We start from the raw sequence: 23,933 nt of genomic DNA, 5'->3' as shown, positions 1-23,933 counted from the left end.
TGTAGCAGAGACCCACCATAGGCCAGTGCCAGGGCTTCTGCCTGAAGATTCAATATCTGTAGTGTAGACTGAGCCGCAAAATCCCATTGGGATCAATGGAAGTTTGCTGCAACTGGAATCTGTGTGGAAATTCTGTAGTGTGATTTGGCCCTATCTATTTAATATCTATCTATCTGCCTGTCTGTCTGTCTGTCTATCTTATCTACCGAACTACATGTACAGTGGGGCAAAAAAATATTTAGTCAGCCAACAATTGTGCAAGTTCTCCCACTTAAAAAGACAAGAGGCCTGTAATTTTCATCATAGGTACACCTCAACTATGAGAGACATCATGAGAAAAAAAAAATCCATTAAATCACATTGTCTGATTTTTAAAGAATTTATTTTCAAATTATGGTGGAAAGTAAGTATTTGGTCAATAACAAAAGTTCATCTCAGTACTTTGTTATATACCCTTTGTTGGCAATGACAGTGGTCAAACATTTTCTGTAAGTCTTCACAAGGTTTTCACCCACTGTTTCTGGTATTTTGGCCCATTCCTCCATGCAAATCTCCTCTAGAGCAGTGATGTTTTGTGGCTGTCTCTGGGCAACACAGACATTCAACTCCCTCCAAAGGTTTTCTATGGGGTTGAGATCTGGAGACTGGCTAGGCCACTCCAGGACTTTGAAATGCTTCTTACGAAGCCACTCCTTCGTTGCCCTGGCAGTGTGTTTGGGATCATTGTCATGCTGAAAGACCCAGCCACGTTTCATCTTCAATGCCCTTGCTGATTGAAGGAGGTTTTCACTCAATATCTCATGATACATGGCACCATTCATTCTTTCCTTTACATGGATCAGTCATCCTGGTTCCTTAGCACACAAACAGCCCCAAAGCATGATGTTTCCACCCCCCATGTTTCACAGTAGGTATGGTGTTCTTTGGATGCAACTCGGCATTCTTTCTCCGCTAAACACGACGAGTTGAGATCTTACCAAAAAGTTCTACTTTGGTTTCATCTGACCATATAACATTCTCCCAATACTCTTCTGGATCATCCAAATGCTCTCTAGCAAGCTTCAGACGGGCCCGTACATGTACTGGCTTAAGCAGAGGGACACATCTGGCACTGCATGATTTGAGTCCCTGGTGGCATAGTTTGTTACTGATGGTGGCCTTTGGTACTTTGGTCCCAGCTCTCTGCAGGTCATTTACTAGGTCCCACCATGTGGTTCTGGGATTTTTGCTCAATGTTCTTGTGATCATTTTGACACCACAGGGTGAGATCTTACGTGGAGCCCCAGACTGAGGGAGATTATCAGTGGTCTTGTAAGTCTTCCATTTTCTAATAATTGCTCCCACAGTTAATTTCTTCACAACAAGCTGCTTGCCTATTGCAGATTCAGTCTCCCCAGCCTGGTGCAGGTCTACAAATTTGTTTCTGGTGTCCTTTGACAGCTCTTTGGTCTTGGCCATTGTGGAGTTTGGAGTGTGACTGTTTGAGGTTATGAACAGGTGTCTTTTACACTGATAACAAGTTCAAACAGGTACCATTAATACAGGTGATGAGTGGAGGACAGAGGAGACTCTAAGGCTGGAACTCCACTGAGGTTTTTTTTGCAAAAACACGATTAAAACCGCCAATTTTCCCGCACAGCGTTTTCTCTGTGAAAAAACGCCGCGGCCAGATGTTAGCTGCAAGTCAATAGTAAACTGCAAAATGCCAGATTCACTTGACGTTTTTCCGTTTGGCGTTTTTTTTTAATCCTTTTGGCGTTATACAGCAATTTCAGGCTCAGAGGCTGGATTTTGAAATCGCCCGACAAAACCTAGTTTGGCGTTTTTTGCCCTGAAATCGTGGCGTTTTCCTCCCATTGAAGTCTATGGGAGAGCAAAAATGCCAAGAAAAACGCCATGTTGGTTTTAAATTTTGCGTTTTTGCAAGCGTTTTTTTAATCTATTATGGAGATACCTTTTTTATAAAAATTTCGTAGGGTACCATAAAAAAAATTTATAAAAAAAAAGATACAGTAGAGATGGAAAAAATTGTATCTAACAAAATTTATCTTTTTTATTATGAAATGTTTATTAATTTTTAAACAGGGATCAATTTATGTGTGCGGGTAAAGCACTAAAAATGTAGCAGACAATAATAAAAATGAAGTGTGTGTGTGTGTGTGTTTTTCACTTTTTTTTATTTTACATTTTTTAGGTAGTTTTTAGGTAGTTCCATGATGGGAGTAGTAGTACCTGTACTAATTGACAGATCGCCCGTTGCGATCCTCTTGTATAATGTATAGATGCGGCGGCCGCTCTTCTATGGTCCCCTGCACTGCCGTGTATATACACATATTCATATTTTCCGCAGAGAGCTGTGATTGGCCAGATGGTTCCAGCCAATCACAGCTCTCTGTGAGAAATTGGAATGTGTATATATACGGCGTGCAGGGGACCATAGGAGAGTGGCCGCCCGCATCTATGCATTAAACCGGAGGATCACAGCAGATGTCAGGAGTGATACCCGCTGTGATCTTTCCTACTACTACTCCCAACATGGAGCACACTCTGCTCCATGCTGGGAGCTGTAGTACCTGCATTAATAGACAGATCGCAGCAGGTGTCAGAAGTTACACTCGCTGTGATCTGTCTATTAATGCAGGTACTACAGCTCTGCTCCAAGCTGGGTACTACAGCTCTGCTCCAAGCCACACTCTGCTCCAAGCTGGGAGTAGGAGTACCTGCAGTAAGTGACAGATCACAGCGGACACCCGCTGTGATCGTCCTGTCTATAGCAGAGGTGGAGCGACTGTATACATTGCTCTCATCCATGCTCTGTACTCGGGGCCGGCCACTCATTCATTCATCTTTTCCTCAGAACTGTGATTGGCTGCAATCATCCGGCCAATCACAGCTTTGGGCGGAAAATATGAATGAGTGTTGTGTATTGAACATCACTCAGAGTACAGAGCAGAGGTGCGAGCGCTGTATAGAGCCGCTCCGCTTCTCTGCTATATAATGGACGATCGCATCGCAGGGGCGGATCCAGAGTCTAGTCTCGGGAGGGGCACTATTAGAGTATATTGTGTTGGCGGACAGAAAATAAGGTGTTGCTCATGGAACTTACAATATTATTAAATGTATCATACAGTCCTAACCTTGTTTAATACTCTTAGGCCGTGTTCACATGTCAGAATAATTATCAAATATACCAATTGCCACAGAATGGGAAAGTGCTAAAGAGGTTTTTACCATTTAAAACTACAGCTCCCAGTATGACCTAAGCAGTGGTAAGGGGATGCTGGGAGTTGTTGTTTCACCCATCATTACTGCAGAACTTACAAGTGACTCCAGCTCTGATAGGACACAGTAAGGAGAATACAGAATGATATCAGTGACTACAGGTGACGTCTTCTCTATAGTCTTTCCTTATTTAATTCAGTTGGTACATACCGCCCATATGGTCTCTGCAGAACTTGACGCCCATATGGTTTCTATGTCAGCGGATTCTGATCCTCTATATGAAAACAATAACTATTAAAATACTGCCAAACACTGTATTCTTCTAATACAATACCGCCACACACCCTCTGAGTATTATTCTGACACACTTTACCTCCTGAATATACAACACACTGTACCCTCTGAATATAATATCGCGACACACCGTACCCTCTGTATATAATACTATCACACACTGCACCCTCTGAATATAATACCACCACATACTGTGCTCTCTGAATATAATACCGCCACACACCGTACCCTCTGTATATAATACTATCACACACTGCACCCTCTGAATATAAAACCACCACACACTGTGCTCTCTAAATTTAATACTACCACACACTGCACTCTCTGAATATAACTTGCTGTGCAGTGCACCCTCTGAATAAAATACCCAAATGTTTTGTGGCCCATAAAAAACGTACCACCCCAGAAATTCCTCATAATATACACTATACTTCTGAAATACAAAACACTCTGTGCCTTCACATATAGTAATAATGCCCCATCTTGTGCCCCTACATATAATAATTATGACCCGTCCTGTTCCCGCCACATAATAATAATGCCCTCTGTCCTGTGCCCCTAACATATATTGCCCCCTGTGCTGTGCCCTTCACATATAATGCCCCCATTTTGTGCCCCTGACATATAATGCCCCCATCATGCGCCCCTCACATATAATGCCCCCTGTGCTGTGCCCCTCACATATAATACCCCCTGCGCTGTGCCCTTCACATATAATGCCCCCATCCTGTCCCCTCAGGGGGCATTATATGTGAGGGGCACAGCACAGGGGGCATTTTATGTTTGGGGCACATAACAGGAGCATTATTTGTGAGGGGCACAGCACAGGGGGCATTATATGTGAGGGGCGCATGATGGGGGCATTATATGTGAGGGGTGCATGATGGTAGCATTATATGTGATGGGCACAGAACAGGTGGCATTATATGTGAGGGGCACAGCACAGGGGGCATTATATGTGTGGGGCAAAGCACGGGGCATTATATGTGTGGGGCACAGCACAGGGGGCATTATATGTGAGGTGCACAGCACAGGGGGCCCCCTGTCATGTGCTCTTCACATATAATGCCCCCTGTGCTTTGCCCTGCAGCCCCTCACATTAAATATTCCCTTTTCCCAAGTTTTTAAATCCCCCTCCCCCTCCTCCTGTACGATATAGTTCCCCTAATCCCCTGGGCCTTGAGCATACCCTTACTAACAGTATGCGGGCCGCGGGGACAGGATCTCCGGGCGCCGGCGCGATGATGTGACGTCATTGCGCCGGCCTCTAGTGGATCACGTCCCCGCAGCTCACACTCTGAAAGGTTAGTGAATGGTGGAGCTGGAGCTTACAGCTTCAGCTCCACCATGCAAGGTGGAGGGGGGGGGGGGGGGGAATTGAGGCTAATAACGAGTGTATCTCCAGAATGGCTGCAAAGAAGTTAAACATCATCATTTTAATCAGCTCTCTGTTTCCTTTAAATGATTGCCATCTTGTTGACCACATAAATATTCCATATGTCGTCGCATTTTGTATGCCTGCATTGGGAAGTTGAAATGTTGCATCTGACATGTGTGAATAAAGTTCACCCATGTGACTTAATAGAAAAGCATGTAAAGATGGGTATCATTTTAATTGCATTGACACACAAAATAAAAAGAACATGTGACTTTTTCCATAAAGATCACTGCATAAATAGAAACCCTCCCAAAAGTTGCTAAATTGCATTATTTTTTTCCTCAATGTCCCACCAGAATCTTTTTTTGGTTGCCCTGTAGATTTTTTGGTAAAATCAAAGGTGTCATTGCCAAGCAGAATTGGTCTAACGTGAATGGAAAAATTAAAGAGTTAAAGTCACATTTACTCTCAAACCAATATAATTTACTAATCTACAGCACACTCAACAAAGAACAATCCTTCACACCATAGTTTAAAAAAAAAAAAAAACTAATATAAAAAAGGTTTTAAGGGTGGGATAAGGTGAGGCATCATTTAAAAAATAAAGTATTGTGGTGTAAAGTTAAACGGGTACTCCGGTGGAAAACTTTTTTTTGAACTGGTGCCAGAAACTTAAACAGATTTGCAAATTACTTCTATTTAAAAATCTTCATCCTTTCAGTACTTATTAGCAGATGTATGCTACAGAGGAAATTCTTTTCTTTTTTAATTTCTTTTTTGTCTTGTCTAAAGTGCTCTCTCCTGACACCTCTGTCCATGTCAGGAACTGTCCAGAGCAGCATAGGTTTGCTATGGGGATTTTCTCCTGCTCTGGACAGTTCCTGATACGAGCATCAGGTATCAGCAGAGAGCACTGTGGACAAGACAAAAAGAAATTCAAAAAGAAAAGAATTTCCTCAGGAGCATACAGCTGCTAAAAAGTACTGGAAGGGTAAATATTTTTTAATAGAAGTCATTTGTAAATCTGTTTAACTTTCTGGCACCAGTTAATTTAAAAAATAAATAAATAAATAAATACATTTTACCATGACCACAGTGCTCTCTGCTAACATCTCTGTCCATTTTAGGAACTGACCAGAGCAGCATGTGTTTTCTATAGGGATTTTCTCCTACTCTGGACAGTTCTTAAAATGAACGGAGATGTCAGCAGAGAGCACTGTGCTCGTGATGTCAGCAGAGAGCTATGTGTTCCAAAAAGAAAATAATTTCCTCTGTAGTATTCAGCAGCTAATAAGTACTGGAAGGATTAAGATTTTTAATAGAGGTAATTTACAAATCTGCTTAACTTTCCGGCACCAGTTGATTAAAAAAAAAGTTTTCCACCGGAGTACCCCTTTAACCCCTTAAGGACCAGGCCATTTTACACCTTAAGGACCGGACCGTTTTTTGCAATTCTGACCACTGTCACTTTAAACATTAATAACTCTGGAATGCTTTTAGTTATCATTCTGATTCTGAGATTGTTTTTTCGTGACATATTCTACTTTAACTTGGTGGTAAATTTTTATGGTAACTTGCATCCTTTCTTGGTGAAAAATCCCACAATTTGATGAAAAAAATGAAAATTTTGCATTTTTCTAACTTTGAAGCTCTCTGCTTGTAAGGAAAATGGATATTCAAAATAAAACATTTTTGGGTTCACATATACAATATGTCTACTTTATGTTTGCATCATAAAATTAATGAGTTTTTACTTTTGCAAGACACCAGAGGGCTTCAAAGTTCAGCAGCAATTTGGAAATTTTTCACAAAATTTTCAAACTCGCTATTTTTCATGGACCAGTTCAGGTTTGAAGTGGATTTGAAGGGTCTTAATATTAGAAATACCCCATAATTGACCCCATTATAAAAACTACACCCCCAAAAGTATTCAAAATGACATTCAATAATTGTATTAACCCTTTAGGTGTTTCACAGGAATAGCAGAAAAGTGAAGGAGAAAATTCACAATCTTCATTTTTTACACTCGCATGTTCTTGTAGACCCAATTTTTGAATTTTTGCAATTGGTAGAAATGAGAAAATTTTTACTTGTATTTGAAACCCAATTTCTCTCGAGTAAGCACATACCTCATATGTCTATGTAAATTGTTCGGCGGGCGCAGTAGAGGGCTCAGAAGGGAAGGAGCGACAAATGGTTTTTGGGGGGCATGTCACCTTTAGGAAGCCCCTATGGTGCCAGGACAGCAAAAAAAAACCACATGGCATACCATTTTGGAAACTATACCCCTCGGGGAACGTAACAAGGGATAAAGTGAACCTTAATACCCCACAGGTGATTCACAACTTTTGCATATGTAAAAAAAAAAAAAAAAAAAAATGTTTTACCTAAAATGCTTGGTTTCCCAAAAATTTTACATTTTTAAAAAGGATAATAGCAGAAAATACCCCCCAAAATTTGAAGCCCAATTTCTCCCGATTCAGAAAACACCCCATATGGGGGTGAAAAGTGCTCTGCTGGCGCACTACAGGTCTCAGAAGAGAAGGAGTCACATTTGGCTTTTTGAAAGCAAATTTTGCTCTGGGGGCATGCCGCATTTAGGAAGCCCCTATGGTGCCAGAACCGCAAAAAAAAAAACACATGGCATACCATTTTGGAAACTAGACCCCTCGGGGAACGTAAAAAAGGGTAAAGTGAACCTTAATACCCTACAGGTGTTTCACGACTTTTGCATATGTAAAAAAAAAAAAAAAATTTTTACCTAAAATGCTTGGTTTCCCAAAATTTTTACATTTTTAAAAAGGGTAATAGCAGAAAATACCCTCCAAAATTTGAAGCCCAATTTCTCCCGATTCAGAAAACACCCCATATGGGGGTGAAAAGTGCTCTGCTGGCGCACTACAGGTCTCAGGAGAGAAGGAGTCACATTTGGCTTTTTGAAAGCAAATTTTGCTCTGGGGGCATGCCGCATTTAGGAAGCTCCTATGGTGCCAGAACCACAAAAAAAACCACATGGCATACCATTTTGGAAACTAGACCCCTCGGGGAACGTAACAAGGGGTAATGTGAACCTTAATACCCCACAGGTGATTCACAACTTTTGCATATGTAAAAAAAAAAAAAAAAATTTTACCTTAAATTCTTGGTTTCCCAAAAATTTAACATTTTTAAAAAGGGTAATAGCAGAAAATACCCCCCAAAATTTGTAACACAATTTCTCCCGAGTACGGCGATACCCCATATGTGGCCCTAAACTGTTGCCTTGAAATACGACAGGGCTCCAAAGTGAGAGCGCCATGCGCATTTGAGGCCTAAATTAGGGACTTGCATAGGGGTGGACATAGGGGTATTCTACGCCAGTGATTCCCAAACAGGGTTCCTCCAGCTGTTGTTAAAGTCCCAGCATGCCTGGACAGTCAGTGGCTGTCTGGTAATACTGGGAGTAGTTGTTTTGCAACAGCTGGAGGCTCTGTTTTGGAAACAGTGGTGTACCAGACATTTTTCATTTTTATTGGGGAGGGGGGCTGTGTAGGGGAATGAGTATATGTAGTGTTTTTTACTTTTTATTTTATTTTGTGTTAGTGTAGTGTAGTGTAGTGTTTTTAGGGTACAGTCGCACGGGCGGGGGATTCACAGTAGTTTCTCGCTGGCAGTTTGAGCTGCAGCAGAAAATTTGCCGCAGCTCAAACTTGCAGCCGGATACTTACTGTAATCCTCCGCCCATGTGAGTGTACCCTGTACGTTCACATTGGAGGGGGGAGAAACATCCAGCTGTTGCAAAACTACAACTCCCAGCATGTAGGGTCTATAAGTGCATGCTGGGAGTTGTAGTTTTGCAACAGCTGGAGGCTCCGTTTTGGAAACAGTGGCGTACCAGACGTTTTTCATTTTTATTGGGAAGGGGGGCTGTGTAGGGGTATGTGTATATGTAGTGCTTTTTACTTTTTATTTTATTTTGTGTTAGTGTAGTGTTTTTAGGGTACAGTCGCACGGGCGGGGGGGTTCACAGTAGTTTCTCGCTGGCAGTTTGAGCTGCAGCAGAAAATGTGCCGCAGCTCAAACTTGCAGCCAGATACTTACTGTAATCCTCCGCCCATGTGAGTGTACCCTGTACATTCACATTGGGGGGGGGGGAACATCCAGCTGTTGCAAAACTACAACTCCCAGCATGTACGGTCTATCAGTGCATGCTGGGAGTTGTAGTTTTGCAACAGCTGGAGGCACACTGGTTGTGAAACACAGAGTTTGGCAACAAACTCAGTGTTTTGCAACCAGTGTGCCTTCAGCTGTTGCAAAAGCTACAACCCCCAGCATGTACGGACAGCGGAAGGGCATGCTGGGTGTTGTAGTTATGCAACAGCGGGAGGCATACTTCTTTGGCTGGGGATTGTAGTTATGCAACAGCTGGAGACACACTGGTTTGCTACTTAACTCAGTGTGCCTTCAGCTGTTGCAAAACTACAACTCTCAGCAGTCACCGACAGCCAACGGGCATGCTGGGAGTTGTAGTTATGCAACCAGCAGATGCACCACTACAACTCCCAGCATGCACTTTAGCTGTTTGTGCAAGCTGGGAGTTGTAGTTACACAACAGCTGAAGGTACACTTTTCCATAGAAAGAATGTGCCTCCAGCTGTTGCAAAACCATAAGTCCCAGCATGCCCATAAGGGAATGCTGGGAGTTGTGGTGGTCTGCCTCCTCCTGTTGCATAACTGCAGCTCCCAGCATGCCCTTTTTGCATGCTGGGAGCTGTTGCTAAGCAACAGCAGGAGGCTGTCACTCACCTCCTGCTGCTGATCGCCGCACAGGTCAGTCCCGCCGCCGCCGCCACCGTCGTCGCTCCTGGGGCCCCGATCCCAACATTAACCCAGGGGATCGGGGTCCCCAGCACCCCCGGGGTCTTCTTCCCGCACCCGCTCACGTCCTCCGGAAGAGGGGCGGAGCGGGTGCGGGAGTGACACCCGCAGCAGGCGCCCTGATTGGTCGGCCAGGAATCCGGCCGACGAATCAGGGCGATCGTGAGGTGGCACCAGTGCCACCTCACCCCTGCAGGCTCTGGCTGTTCGGGGCCATCTCTGACGGCCCCGATCAGCCAGTAATTCCGGGCCACCGGGTCACTGGAGACCCGATTGACCCGGAATCGCCGCAGATCGCTGGACTGAATTGTCCAGCGATCTGCGGCCATCGCCGACATGGGGGGGCATAATGACCCCCCTGGGCGATATGCCGCGATGCCTGCTGAACGATTTCAGCAGGCATTGGGCACCGGCTCCCCTCCGGCTAGCGGCGGGGGGCCGGGAATGGACAGGACGTACTCCTTCGTCCTCGGTCCTTAAGGACTCGGGAACGGGGGCGTAGGAGTACGTCCATTGTCCTTAAGGGGTTAAAGCCACAAAGCTTCATTACTTGATAAAAACTCTACGCAGGTCAAAACGTCACTGTCATACTTAGGTGTTGAAGACATCAATAAAGATGTAAGTATTTTCTAAATTCTATGGATCTATGGAGTCAAAGAATTTTGATCTTTTATAAGCAGGTAAAAGGAAAAGCTGGCTTTCTGTATTTTGTATCTAAGTTTAGATTTTTGTGAATTATTTTTAGTGTAACATTTAGAGTCTGGTTAGAACTTTCCTTTGTGTGTCAATACTTGACATCGGTGCGTTTCCAGTCTTGAAGAAATGAAGCAAATGCTAAAACACTATTTTCTGCTCTCACCACCTTCACTTTCTACTGTTGAAAGCCTAGTCTGCATGTAATGTTTCATTCCAACTGGCCTGAGGCTACCTTCTGGCAGATTTTCTTGTAGTACATTACTCTTCTAGGGTTTAATGTGAAAGTGTGTTAAATTATGTTTTTGGTTGAATTTTCCTATAAAATAAACCAAACATGGGTCCCTTTAACCCCTTAAGGACTCAGCCCATTTTGGCCTTAAGGACTCAGACAATTTAATTTTTATGTTTTCATTTTTTCCTCCTCGCCTTCTAAAAATCATAACTCTTTTATATTTTCATATGAGGGCTTGTTTTTTGCGCGACCAGTTGTCCTTTGTAATGACATCACTCATTATATCATAAAATGTATGGCGCAACCAAAAAACACTATTTTTGTGGGGAAATTAAAACAAAAAACGCAATTTTGCTAATTTTGGAAGGTTTCGTTTTCACGCCGTACAATTTATGGTAAAAATGACGTGTGTTCTTTATTCTGAGGGTCAATACGATTAAAATGATACCCATTATTACGTACTTTTATATTATTGTTGCGCTTAAAAAAAAATCACAAACTTTTTAACCAAATTAGTACGTTTATAATCCCTTTATTTTGATGACCTCTAACTTTTTTATTTTTCAGTATAAGCGGCGGTATGGGGGCTCATTTTTTGCGCCATGATCTGTACTTTTTTTTGATACCACATTTGCATATAAAAAACTTTTAATACATTTTTTATAATTTTTTTTTTTAATAAAATGTATTAAAAAAGTAGGAATTTTGGCCTTTTTTTCTTCGTTCACGCCGTTCACCGTATGGGATCATTAACATTTTATTTTAATAGTTCGGACATTTACGCACGCGGCTATACCAAATATGTCTATAAAAATGTTTTTTACGCTTTTTGGGGGTAAATTAGGAAAAAACGGACGTTTTACTTTTTTATTGGGGGAGGGGATTTTTCACTTTTTTTTAACTTTTACTTTTAGATTTTTTTTTTTACACTTGAATAGTCCCCATAGGGGACTATTCATAGCAATACCATGATTGCTAATACTGATCTGTTCTATGTATAGGACATAGAACAGATCAGTATTATCGGTCATCTCCTGCTCTGGTCTGCTCGATCACAGACCAGAGCAGGAGACGCCGGGAGCCGCACGGAGGAAGGAGAGGGGACCTCCGTGCGACGTTATGAATGATCGGATCCCCGCAGCAGCGCTGCGGGCGATCCGATCTTTCATTTAAATCGCGAACTGCCGCAAATGCCGGGATCTGTATTGATCCCGGCACCTGAGGGGTTAATGGCGGACGCCCGCGAGATCGCGGGCGTCGGCCATTGCCGGCGGGTCCCTGGCTGCGATCAGCAGCCGGGATCAGCCGCGCATGACACGGGCATCGCTCCGATGCCCGCGGTTATGCTTAGGACGTAAATGTACATCCTGGTGCGTTAAATACCACCTCACCAGGACGTACATTTACGTCCTGCGTCCTTAAGGGGTTAAGAAGGACCAATCCGTTCCTTTAAATGTATCACCTATATTTTCATTTTCTTAAGTGGAGGCAGATACTGAAATATGTTCTTTTTTTAAAGCAGATTTTATTTTCTGATTGTATTTTTTGAATTTCTTTTTTTGTACATTACTATGGGGGATGCCATCTTGCCTGAGCTGTTTTTAACAGCATTTAATGATATATTTTACAGCAAAACCCATGGACATAGACAACAATAGACTGAAACTGTCCCATGAATTGAAGACACTATTGAGCATTCGCTGTGAACTTATCACATTCTACAAGGAGGAGGGATGCTAAGCTCTTCTGTGAATGGTGGTATATACAATGTTATCTCTTAACTAGTGTCCCCTTTTACTGCACTCCTTGTCTGCTTTAAGAAGAAATGCATCACTGGGAAATGATCTGTATAGAGCAGGAAGTCACAGCTCAGTTTTAGGGTACGGTCCCACGCACCGATTCTGCAGCGTATTTCACGCTGCACACAATTGGGTGCAGCAGTGGGAAATACGTTTCATATTCTCAGTGATCATACACACATGGCTAGCCGGCGGCAGCCCTGTGTTTTCACTGAAGTTTGGAGGCGGAGCCAAACTTTACAGTCATGCCGGCATTAGGCTCCGCTTCCAAACTTCAGTGAAAACGCAGGGCTGCGGCCGACTAGCCCTGTGTGTATGATCACTGAAATTAGGCAGCGTTTTTCCTGCTGCGGCACCCTATTTTTCACAGCATAAAATACGCTGCAGAAGTGGTACGTGGGACCGTACCCTAAGACCTAGTGGCCAGAATGAAAACAGCAGAATTTCATGATCATTTTAAAATATACATAGTAAAATGCTACATCAGAAAAAACATAACACATAAATATTTAAAAATATGTTTAACATAAAAACTTGATTCAAACAATGGATCGGGTTATTTTTTTGATGACACATTCCCTTTAAACAAATGCTAATTTTTTAAAAGACCATTTAAAGAGGGTTTAGAAGGCAGTTGTGCATAGAGCAATGTGTGACACACAAATGATCATTTAACCTGCTAAAGCAATGTGATCAATTAATTGCTGAGCCCATTGCATATATATTAATGTAATGGACCCCTGACTAGACAGTCTAAGAATGCAACAGATTTATCAAAGTGGCTTATGCTGTTTTTTGTCTGGTCTAAGCTTAGACAGACTATTACCGGATTTTTCGCCGTATAAGACGCACTTTTTCTTCCCCAAAACTGGGGGGGGGGGGGGGGGGGTAGTTGGTGCGTTTTATACGGCAAATACACATTAAAACCTGTCCTATTGCGGCGGTCCCTGCGGCCCTGCGGGACCCGCGGCTAGTACAGGACATCACCGATCGCGGTGATGCCCTGTACTAACCCTTCAGACGCAGCGATCAAAGCTGACTGCCGCGTCTGAAGCGAAAGTGACACTAACCCGGCTGTTCAGTTGGGCTGTTAGGGACCGCGGCATCCTGAACAGCTTACATCGTGGCATCCTGAACAGCTTACAGGACACTGGGAGGGACCTTACCTGCCTCCTTGGTGTCTGCTCCGTGCCGGGATCCCCTGCATGGCCGGCGCTCTCCTTCGTCGTCATCATGTCGTCGCGCACGCCGTCCCGTCATCCAATTGGAGCAGCGTGCGTAGCGGCATGATGGCGGCGATGGAGAGTGAAGATACCCGGCAGCAGAGAAATTCCGGAGCGACGGGGACACCCCGGGGACGCGGCAACAGCGATGGAGGGCGACATCCAGGGCAGCGGTGACGGGTGCGGAGCGGCGGGGACAGGTGAGTATTACCTCCTATACCAGTGGTCTTCAACCTACAGACCTCCAGATGTTGCAGAACTACAACTCCTGGCATGCCCGGACAGCCAACTGCTGTCCGGGCTTGCTGCGAGTTGTAGTTTTGCAACATCTGGAGGTCCGCATTTTGAAGGTTTAGAATCTTTTTTTCTAGATTTTCACCCATTAAAATTGGGTGCGTCTTATATGCCGGAGCGTCTTATATGGCAAAAAATTACGGTAGTTGGCCTAAACTGTGCTAGAATCTTGTGCTAGAAATCTGACACATTTTTGGTGCACAGTGAAGCATTTCATGCCATGTCTCTTTGGCCAAAGGAACATCCTCTTTACCAAGGTTACACCCCATTTTTCAGACATGTACCTAAAGCATTTCTAAAATTCATATAAATGTGGATGAAATTTGCAATTGTAAACCTGCTCCATTTGTTTTTATGTTAGGCTGAGACTTTTTTTTTTATCTAGTTGGTAGATATCACTTGTACGGTATACACTAAAGGCAGGTATCACAAAATGACATGACAGGTGTCATACTGACATAGACACTGTTATAAACAGCCCCCCATCTGCAAAGCTACCTTTATTTATGGAACAGTTTATATGGATAACACTATCACATAATTCACCATAATTCTAGGTGACTGCTAGAAAGCAAGACTTTGGAATTGCTGTTGCAGTCCTTGCTAGGTCGCTATTCCCATATTAAAGAAAATATTATTAAAAAAAAGAAATTTTTTAGACTTGCATTGAGGGGGCGGGGAGTGACATCACATGGGGGCGGAGTTGTGACGTCCCAATACTCTGGCCCCGTGGTCGTCACGCTTCACACTTGGAGCCTCCAGTGCTGCGGAGAGCTCACAAAGGTGGGTGTGGAATGACAGATTTCGGGGGTCCCCAGCAGCAGGACCCCATGATCATACAGCTTAACCCCTATCCTATGGATAGGGGATAAGATGTATTAAGGCCGGAGTACCCCTTTAATGCTAGTTTAAAGGGGTTATCCAGGAAAAAACTTTTTTTTTATATATCAACTGGCTCCAGAAAGTTAAACAGATTTGTAAATTACTTCTATTAAAAAATCTTAATCCTTCCAATAGTTATTAGATTCTGAAGTTAAGATTCTGAAGCAAATCCCCAGAGCAAACCTCTTCTTAACTGGGCATTTCCCAAGACAGGTGTCATCAGAGAGGATTTAGACAGAAAAGAACAACCTTAACTTCAGAAGTTCATAAGTACTGAAAGGATTAAGATTTTTTAATAGAAGTAATTTACCAATCTGTTTAACTTTCTGGAGCCAGTTGATATATCTAAAAAAAAGTTTTTTTTCCTGGAATACCCCTTTAATCTCACTGGATCTCTAATACAGAATTGAACCCAGTGATGATAGAATTAGCACCCAGTATGCGCCTGCGATAGCTGTGCTGAGGATGGGCAGCACAATGACTTTATTGTCTATGCTTATCTTACTCATAGATGTTTTATTATAGGGTGAAGTATGTAAATTCCCTTTAAAGTGCTTGATGATTTAGAAAAATTAGCTGAAATGAAGTGTTTTCTATATAGTTTATGTTTCCCCCTAATGTGCCTGGTTATCACATTCTTTATGTCTTTCATCATTTCCTTTCATAAGAGAGAACATATTCGAATAGAGTTATTTGCTTCTCACTGTCTGTGTCCATGACTTTAGCTTGTGTTCTAATGGCAGAAACCGCAGAAGCTGACTCACTACAATCCCAAGGCTCCGGATACATTGCTAACATTTTTGACTCTTCTTGAGAACTCTGTAACATGAAACAAATACAGTGACAGTTATTTCAATATGGAAGCAGGCCACCATAATGTCTTACAGCTATACTGTTTTACATGATGTTTTACAGCATTAGTGCAACAAAAGAAGAGCTAACAAAGACAAACACTGTAATGGATAAACCAGACAGTCTGTAATACATGGAAACTGCTTGGACATCTCCACTTGGCTATACTAGTTGATGATGAGAGGTCTAATAATCGACTCTGGATTTTGTCTGTGTATGTTCTGTTCTAACTTAAAGGGGTACTCCCATGGAAAACTTTTTTTTTTTTTTTTTTTTTATCAACTGGTGCCAGAAAGTTAAACAGATTTGTAAATAACTTCTATTAAAAAATCTTACTCCTTCCAGTACTTTTTAGGGGCTGTATACTAAAGAGCGATCCAAAAAAGAAATGCATTTCCTCTGATGTCACAACCACAGTGCTCTCTGCTGACCTCTCTGTCCATTTTAGGAACTCTCCAGAGCAGCATATGTTTGCTATGGGGATTTTCTCCTGCTCTGGACAGTTCCTGAAATGGACAGCAGAGGTCAACAGAGAGCACTGTGGTCATGACATCAGAGGAAATGCATTTCATTTTTGGATCTCTCTTTAGTATACAGCCCCTAAAAAATACAGGAAGGATTAAGATTTTTTTTTTATAGAAGTGATTTACAAATCTGTTTAACTTTCTGGCACCAGTTGATAAAAAAAAAAAAAAAGTTTTCCACGGGAGTACCCCTTTAAAGGGGTTATCCACCATAAGGTGATTTTAGTACGTACCTACCAGACAGTAATGGACATGCTTAGGAAGAATCCCTGCTTGTCTTGGGGCTAAATGGCTATGTTGTGAGATTACCATAAAGCTGGTTATCTTTTTATGAATTGGCTATTTCCTGTAGGAGTCGGTTCCCTTAAACTACAAGTCCCATAATACCTTGTTTGTAATGTCACTTTTCACCCTCCCGCACATCAGCCACCCCACCCATTGAAACACACCTTTGATCCTTTCCATGCCATAGACCAGTGTTTTCTGACCAGGGTGCCTCCAGCCGTTGCAAAACTACAATTCTTGCAGAATGATCTCCTTCCCAATCAATGGTCGTTCCACCCATTAAAGCAAAGACTGGCTCCCTCTGATCACCTGACTAGTGATATAATGTCTCGGGCTGCACTGCAACCTGGGAAAACCTGAGACGACACTCATTTTGTATGCTGTTAAAAATAAATATTGGGGGGAAAAAAAATCACAGAAGAATTGTGAGAAAACCGTTACACACAGGTACAGACACTATATTATTAACAACACTATCTTTATAGCCCCTGTAGCATAGTCAAATAAAAAAAAAATCCTGGAATACCCCTTTAAAATGCCTAGATAGATTTGTCTTACATTTAATGTAATAACACATTAGGGGTGGATACACAAGCCTATTAACTTGGGCTGAAATTGGTCAAGCAGAAGGGGAAGACTACTTACTTTACATTCTAAAAAAGTGCGTTGTGCGCCATGTACAAAATAGACATGCAGTTTAAATCAGTTATAGAATACAGGGATTCACAACCATTTAATTGCTGCGGGCCACGATTGTGCGCATGAGCGTGACATCTTTCTTCGAGAACCTTCATATTGTAAAATAGACACCCCTATCGGGCATGTTGCATGAAAAAGAATTCACTGCTGGACACACATATGTCCCTCTTTTAAGAGTGCGCAGAGTAGAAGACAATATTTATTTTTGGGTTTCAATTTTGAAAAATTACAATCACTATTGAAGATGATAGAAACAGGGAGACTTAATTCTTTGCCATGAGGAAGCTTTAACTAATAAGAATGCGTATGAAACAAAACATAATTTTGCATTGATAGGCTCACAATAAAGACGACTGAAATAACAAAAATATATTGTTTTGACCATAAAGCCTGTATATGTGCTTGGTTATCATTTATAGATTTAAATTAGACTGCAAATTTTCTGAGCTCCTTACTTCATACATTATGCATTTGAAAGGAGTGTGGTCTACTGTTCACCCAACTACTGGTGGTATTATTGAATAGTAAGCCAGCTCTGATAAAGAAGAGCAGAGCAAAAACCAAGACATGAGGTGGAAAGAACTGCCTGTAGAGTTCCAAGACAACAGACGCAACAATGTCCTATCATCCTGCCGGCATATGAGAGGGAATTATTAGCTGACAGCTCTGGCACCACCATTCTACTATACTACCTCTGCGGAGAGGTTTTGGTAAGAGAGGTGAGTGAGAAGCCAATTGTCACTTTGGCTGAGGTCCAAAGATCCTGTGTCCAGATGGGAGAATCTTCCAGAAGGTCAACCATCGCTGCAGCACTCCACCAATCTTGGATTAATGGCCAAAACATGGTCAGAAAGAAAGCTCTCTTCAGTAAAAGACATATGCAGCCACCTGGAGTTTGCAAAAAATGCACCTAAAGGAGTCTTAGATTCTGAGAAACAAGAAGAATCTGGTCTGCTCTGACTGAGTCTAGCTGAAGCTGGGTCTGTATTCTAAAGTGTGGTATTATTAAGTGTTACATTTGAGAAGTTTTATAAGCAGAAGTTTAGAAAGCAGGAGTTGTAAGCAGGACCCACTGTAACTGTAAGTATTACACTCCCTTGATAAAAGTAGTTTTTCTTAATAGTTAATAACAGCTGTTTGTCACCAAGGATATGGACAGCAGGATTGGAGGTTTTCTTCAGTGCACATTGTGCCACATGTATACATCTCTGGAGCAGCAGCTTCAGGGTGCATACCGCTGTGACAAATGTGAGCATGTTGCCCACCTGGAAGCTCGTATTAGAGATCTAGAGGAGCAAAATGCAACATTGAGGGCGATTGACAATCTTACAGAGCAAGCAGTTAGTGGGGCAGAAATGGAGGTTGGAGAAACTAGCCAGGAGGCCCAAGTAGGGAGCTGGGTTAATGTAGTTAGAGGGACTGGAAAGGGGGCAAGGAAAAGGAAGGTCACTTCTGCTTCTGATCTCCCAAGTAAAATTGCCAAGTTGGGCGATGATGCGAGGGCCTCAGTATCAGAGATGGCAACCCTAGTGGATACTGGTCTCCCTAACAGCTGGGGGAACAGCTCAACTAGTAGTGTGGGGGATGGTAACGCAGGTAGGCCAAGACAGTTAGTTGTGGTAGGGGACTCTATAATCAGGAAGACGGATAGAATAATTTGTCGCCAAGACCACCTCAACCGAATGGTTTGCTGTCTCCCTGGTGCCAGGGTTCGGCATGTGGTGGAAAGGGTGGACAAATTACTAGGGGGGGCTGGGGATGACCCAGCTGTCGTGGTCCATGTGGGAACCAACGACAGAATACATGGTAGGTGGAGGTCCTTGAAGAATAATTACAAGGAACTAGGTGCCAAGCTGAAGGGAAGGACCTCTAAGGTTGTGTTCTCTGGAATACTTCCTGTGCCATGCGCATCGCAGGAAAGACAGCGGGAGCTTAGGGAGTTAAATGCATGGCTTAAGTCGTGGTGTGAGGGGGAAGGGTTTGGGTTTTTAGAGCACTGGGCTGACTTTTCATTGGGGTACAAACTCTATTCTACGGATAATTTGCACCTGAATGGAAGGGGGTCTGCTGTGCTGGGGGAGAGAATCCTGGAAGGGGTGGCTGAGTATTTAAACTAGGTGAGTGGGGGGAGGATAATAAAGCAAAGAAAGCAGACAGTGGGATGGATAGGTTAGAGAGGGGTCAGGACATAATGGCGGGTGGAGAGGAGTCCTGTGGGGGGAGGTTAAGAACAGTGGATAAGGAGATTCATGCGTTACAAACCAGCTGTAAAAATAAATGTAGCCCGAAAAATTGTAATCCCAATAATTCAAAAAATTCCATTAGCCCCAATAACTCAATAACTACAATAAGCCCCATTAACTCAAAAAATACCATTAGCCCCAATAACTTAAATAACAACGTTAGACGCAATAACGCAAAAAATCCCATTAGCCCCAATAACTTAAATAATAACGTTAGACCCAATAACTCAAAAAATCCCATTAGCCCCAATAACTTAAATAGTACAATTAGCCCTTATAACTCAAAAAATGACATTAACCCCAATAACTCTGAAAATCCCATTAGTGAGACTATATGTGTAAAACTTAATGGAAATGTAAAGTGTATGTTCACAAATGCCAGAAGCCTAGCAAATAAAATGGGGGAGCTTGAGGCCTTGATACTGGAGGAACATATTGATATAGTTGGGGTCACTGAGACATGGCTGGACTCCTCGCATGACTGGGCTGTTAATCTGCAGGGGTTTACATTGTTTCGCAAGGATAGAATGAACAGAAAAGGTGGTGGAGTCTGTCTGTATGTTAGAAGTAGTATGAAAGTCAGTGTGAACGATGCCATAGTGTGTGATGATTCTGAGGATGTGGAATCACTGTGGGTAGAATTACAAAAGGAGGGAAATACTGAAAAAATAATATTTGGTGTAATTTACAGACCCCCTAATATCACTGAAGAGATAGAAGGTCGGCTGTATAAACAAATAGAGAGGGCCGCCCGGGCAGGTACAGTGGTAATAATGGGAGATTTTAACTATCCAGATATAGATTGGGGTCCGGGGTTGGCTAAAACTACAAAGGGGAGAAAATTCCTAAATTTATTGCAGGATAATTTTATGGGCCAGTTTGTGGAGGACCCAACAAGAAGTGATGCCTTGTTGGATCTGATCATTTCCAACAACGCAGAGCTGGTTGGTAATGTAACTGTGCGGGAAAACCTTGGTAATAGCGACCACAATATAGTTACTTTTGACTTAAAATGTAGAAAACAAAGACAGACGGGGAAAGCAAAAACATATAACTTTAAAAAGGCAAATTTCCCTGGGCTGAGGGCTGCACTACAGGACATAGACTGGGGGGAGGTGTTCTCAAATACTGATACAGAAGGTAAATGGGACATCTTTAAATCAACTCTAAATAACTATACAGCTAAATATATACCAAAGGGGAACAAATATAAACGATTAAAACTAAATCCTACATGGCTGACAAATGAGGTTAAAAGAGCAATAAACAACAAAAAAATAGCCTTCAAAAAATACAAATCTGATGGGTCAGCTATAACATTTAAACAGTACAAGGAGCTTAATAAAATCTGTAAAAATGTAATAAAAACAGCAAAAATTCAAAATGAGAGACAGGTGGCCGAAGAAAGCAAAACTAATCCTAAATATTTTTTTAGATATATAAATACAAAAAAACCAAGGACAGAGCATGTAGGACCCCTTAATAATGATAATGGGGAGGTTGTCACGGGCGATCAAGAGAAGGCGGAGCTACTGAATGGGTTCTTTAGTTCTGTATATACTATGGAAGAAGGAGCTGACATTGGTCAGGTCAGTGCTGGTAACACATCATATAATGTATTGAACTGGCTTAATGTAGAGATGGTACAAGGTAAGTTAAGTAAAGTAAATGTAAGCAAATCTCCAGGGCCGGATGGACTACACCCAAGAGTTCTTATAGAGGTAAGTTCAGTAGTATCTGTACCCTTGTTCATGATATTTAGAGATTCTCTGGTGTCTGGTATTGTGCCAAGGGACTGGCGCAAGGCTAATGTGGTACCAATCTTCAAGAAGGGCTCTAGGTCTTCGCCAGGCAATTATAGACCGGTAAGTCTAACGTGCATTGTGGGTAAATTGTTTGAAGGACTTATAAGGGATTACATACAGGAATACATAGGGGATAATAGTATTATAAGTGATAGCCAGCATGGGTTTACTAAGGATAGAAGTTGTCAAACCAATCTAATTTGCTTTTATGAAGAGGTGAGTAGAAGCCTTGACAGAGGAATGGCTGTGGATATAGTGTTTCTGGATTTTGCCAAAGCATTTGATACTGTCCCTCACAGACATCTGACAGGTAAGTTAAGGTCCTTGGGCTTGGAAACTTTAGTTTGTAACTGGATTGAACACTGGCTCATAGATCGTACCCAGAGAGTGGTGGTAAATGATTCGTACTCTGATTGGTCCCCGGTTATTAGTGGTGTACCCCAAGGTTCAGTACTGGGCCCGCTGCTGTTTAATTTATTTATCAATGATATAGAGGATGGTATTAACAGCTCTGTTTCTATCTTTGCAGATGACACCAAGCTTTGTAGCACAGTACAGTCTATAGAGGATGTGCATAAGTTACAAGATGACTTGGATAGACTAAGTGTCTGGGCATCCACTTGGCAAATGAGGTTCAATGTGGATAAATGTAAAGTTATGCATCTGGGTACTAATAACCTGCATGCGTCGTATGTCTTAGGGGGGATTAAACTGTCAGAGTCACTGGTAGAGAAGGATCTGGGTGTACTTGTAGATCACAGACTACAGAATAGCATGCAATGTCAGGCTGCTGCTTCCAAAGCCGGCAGGATATTGTCATGTATAAAAAGAGGCATGGACTCGAGGGGCAGGGACATAATACTCCCCCTTTATAAAGCATTGGTACGGCCTCACCTGGAATATGCTGTTCAGTTTTGGTCGCCTGTTCATAAAAGGGACACTGCGGAGTTGGAAAGGGTGCAGAGACGCGCGACTAAACTAATATGGGGCATGGAACATCTTAGCTATGAGGAGCGATTAAAGGAGTTACAATTGTTTAGTCTTGAGAAGAGACGTTTAAGGGGGGATATGATAAACGTATATAAGTATATAAATGGCCCATACAAAAAATATGGAGAAAAACTGTTCCAGGTTAAACCCCCCCAAAGGACGAGGGGGCACTCCCTCCGTCTGGAGAAGAAAAGGTTTAGTCTAAAGGGGCGGCACGCCTTCTTTACCGTGAGGACTGTGAATTTATGGAACGGTCTACCTCAGGAACTGGTCACAGCAGGAACAATTAACAGCTTTAAAGCAGGGTTAGATACATTCCTGGAACAAAATAACATTAATGCTTATGCAGAATTATAAAACTACATCCCTTTCCCTTATCCCCTTACATCCTTCCCTTCAATCCCCTGGTTGGACTTGATGGACGTATGTCTTTTTTCAACCATACTAACTATGTAACTATGTAACTATGTAACTATGATAAAACCAAGATTTAACTTTTTGGCCTCAATTTTAAGCCTTGCATCTGAGGGAAACCAGGCACTGCTCATCACCATCCCAATACCATTCCTACAATGAAGCATCGTGGGGACAGCATCATGCTGTATGGGTATTTTCCAGCAGCTGGGATAGGGAGACTGTTCAGGGTTGAGGAAAAGATGAATGGAACAAAGTACAGAGATATTCTTAATGGAAACCTGATCCAGAGTGCTCTGGACTTACGACTGGACAAAAGTTCACAGTTGGGAGAGTTGACTGGCCCCCATACATTAGAGATTTGGCTGGTCCTACTAAAATCAATGTAATCAGCCATCTTTTCAATAGAGTATATGAGGGCATACACTTTAATGCTCACAGTACCATTATGGCTTTTGTTCAAAATGAGGCAAAATCTCAGCAAATCATCCCTGATCCCAATCATTTAAAATGGAGTATTTCAATCTTCCAGATGGGTTCTAGTACTTTTGACAATAACAACAGTACAGCAGACTATGCTTTTCTTGAGGTCAAAAATACCAGAACCACAAACAAAAAATGGCATAATACCGGTTTGGATGGAGCAGTAAAGCTCCTTTACATACTGGGGCACTTTGAGATAATTTCATAGATACGTTGAATTTGAATAGAATTTAGAGACTAAACTGTGCTAGAAGCAGCTTCCATTTTACTTTGCTTGAAATGTGAAATGTGAAAAAACGTATTAGTCCTGGTGCGGGGGATGTTCAACATTTGGTTTGGATTTGCTGTTCAATTATAGGATTTAATTAAAACTCACTTGAACAAATTATCTTTTATTCAACTCTGTAGACAAATTATTAAGTAAATAAGCGTGAAACCTGAGCAACGTAATGAGAAATGGGACCTAAAATTCGGGTTCAATTACATAATGTGGACAAAATTACAAATGCAAAGATTGCAGCAGCTTTTGACGGCCGTAGATTATATAGTAACATATTAATCACCAGGGACAGGGAGTAGAAGGCTAGCCCCAGGATGGATTAATATAGACTGTGAGGGAAGCAAGGAAGCTCTAAGACATGAGTAGAAGGTAAGTGTTGGGTAATAAGACCCTGAGCTTGCTTAGAGTTGGAAGTGTGAATAATAATAATTATCATAATACTTCATGAAATAAGGCATATGAAGCTATGTTTATTTTGTTT

Source organism: Hyla sarda, chromosome 2 (genome assembly GCF_029499605.1).
Source record: "Hyla sarda isolate aHylSar1 chromosome 2, aHylSar1.hap1, whole genome shotgun sequence".
Classification (NCBI taxonomy): Eukaryota; Metazoa; Chordata; class Amphibia; order Anura; family Hylidae; genus Hyla; species Hyla sarda.
Note: the sequence above shows the minus strand (reverse complement) of the source record.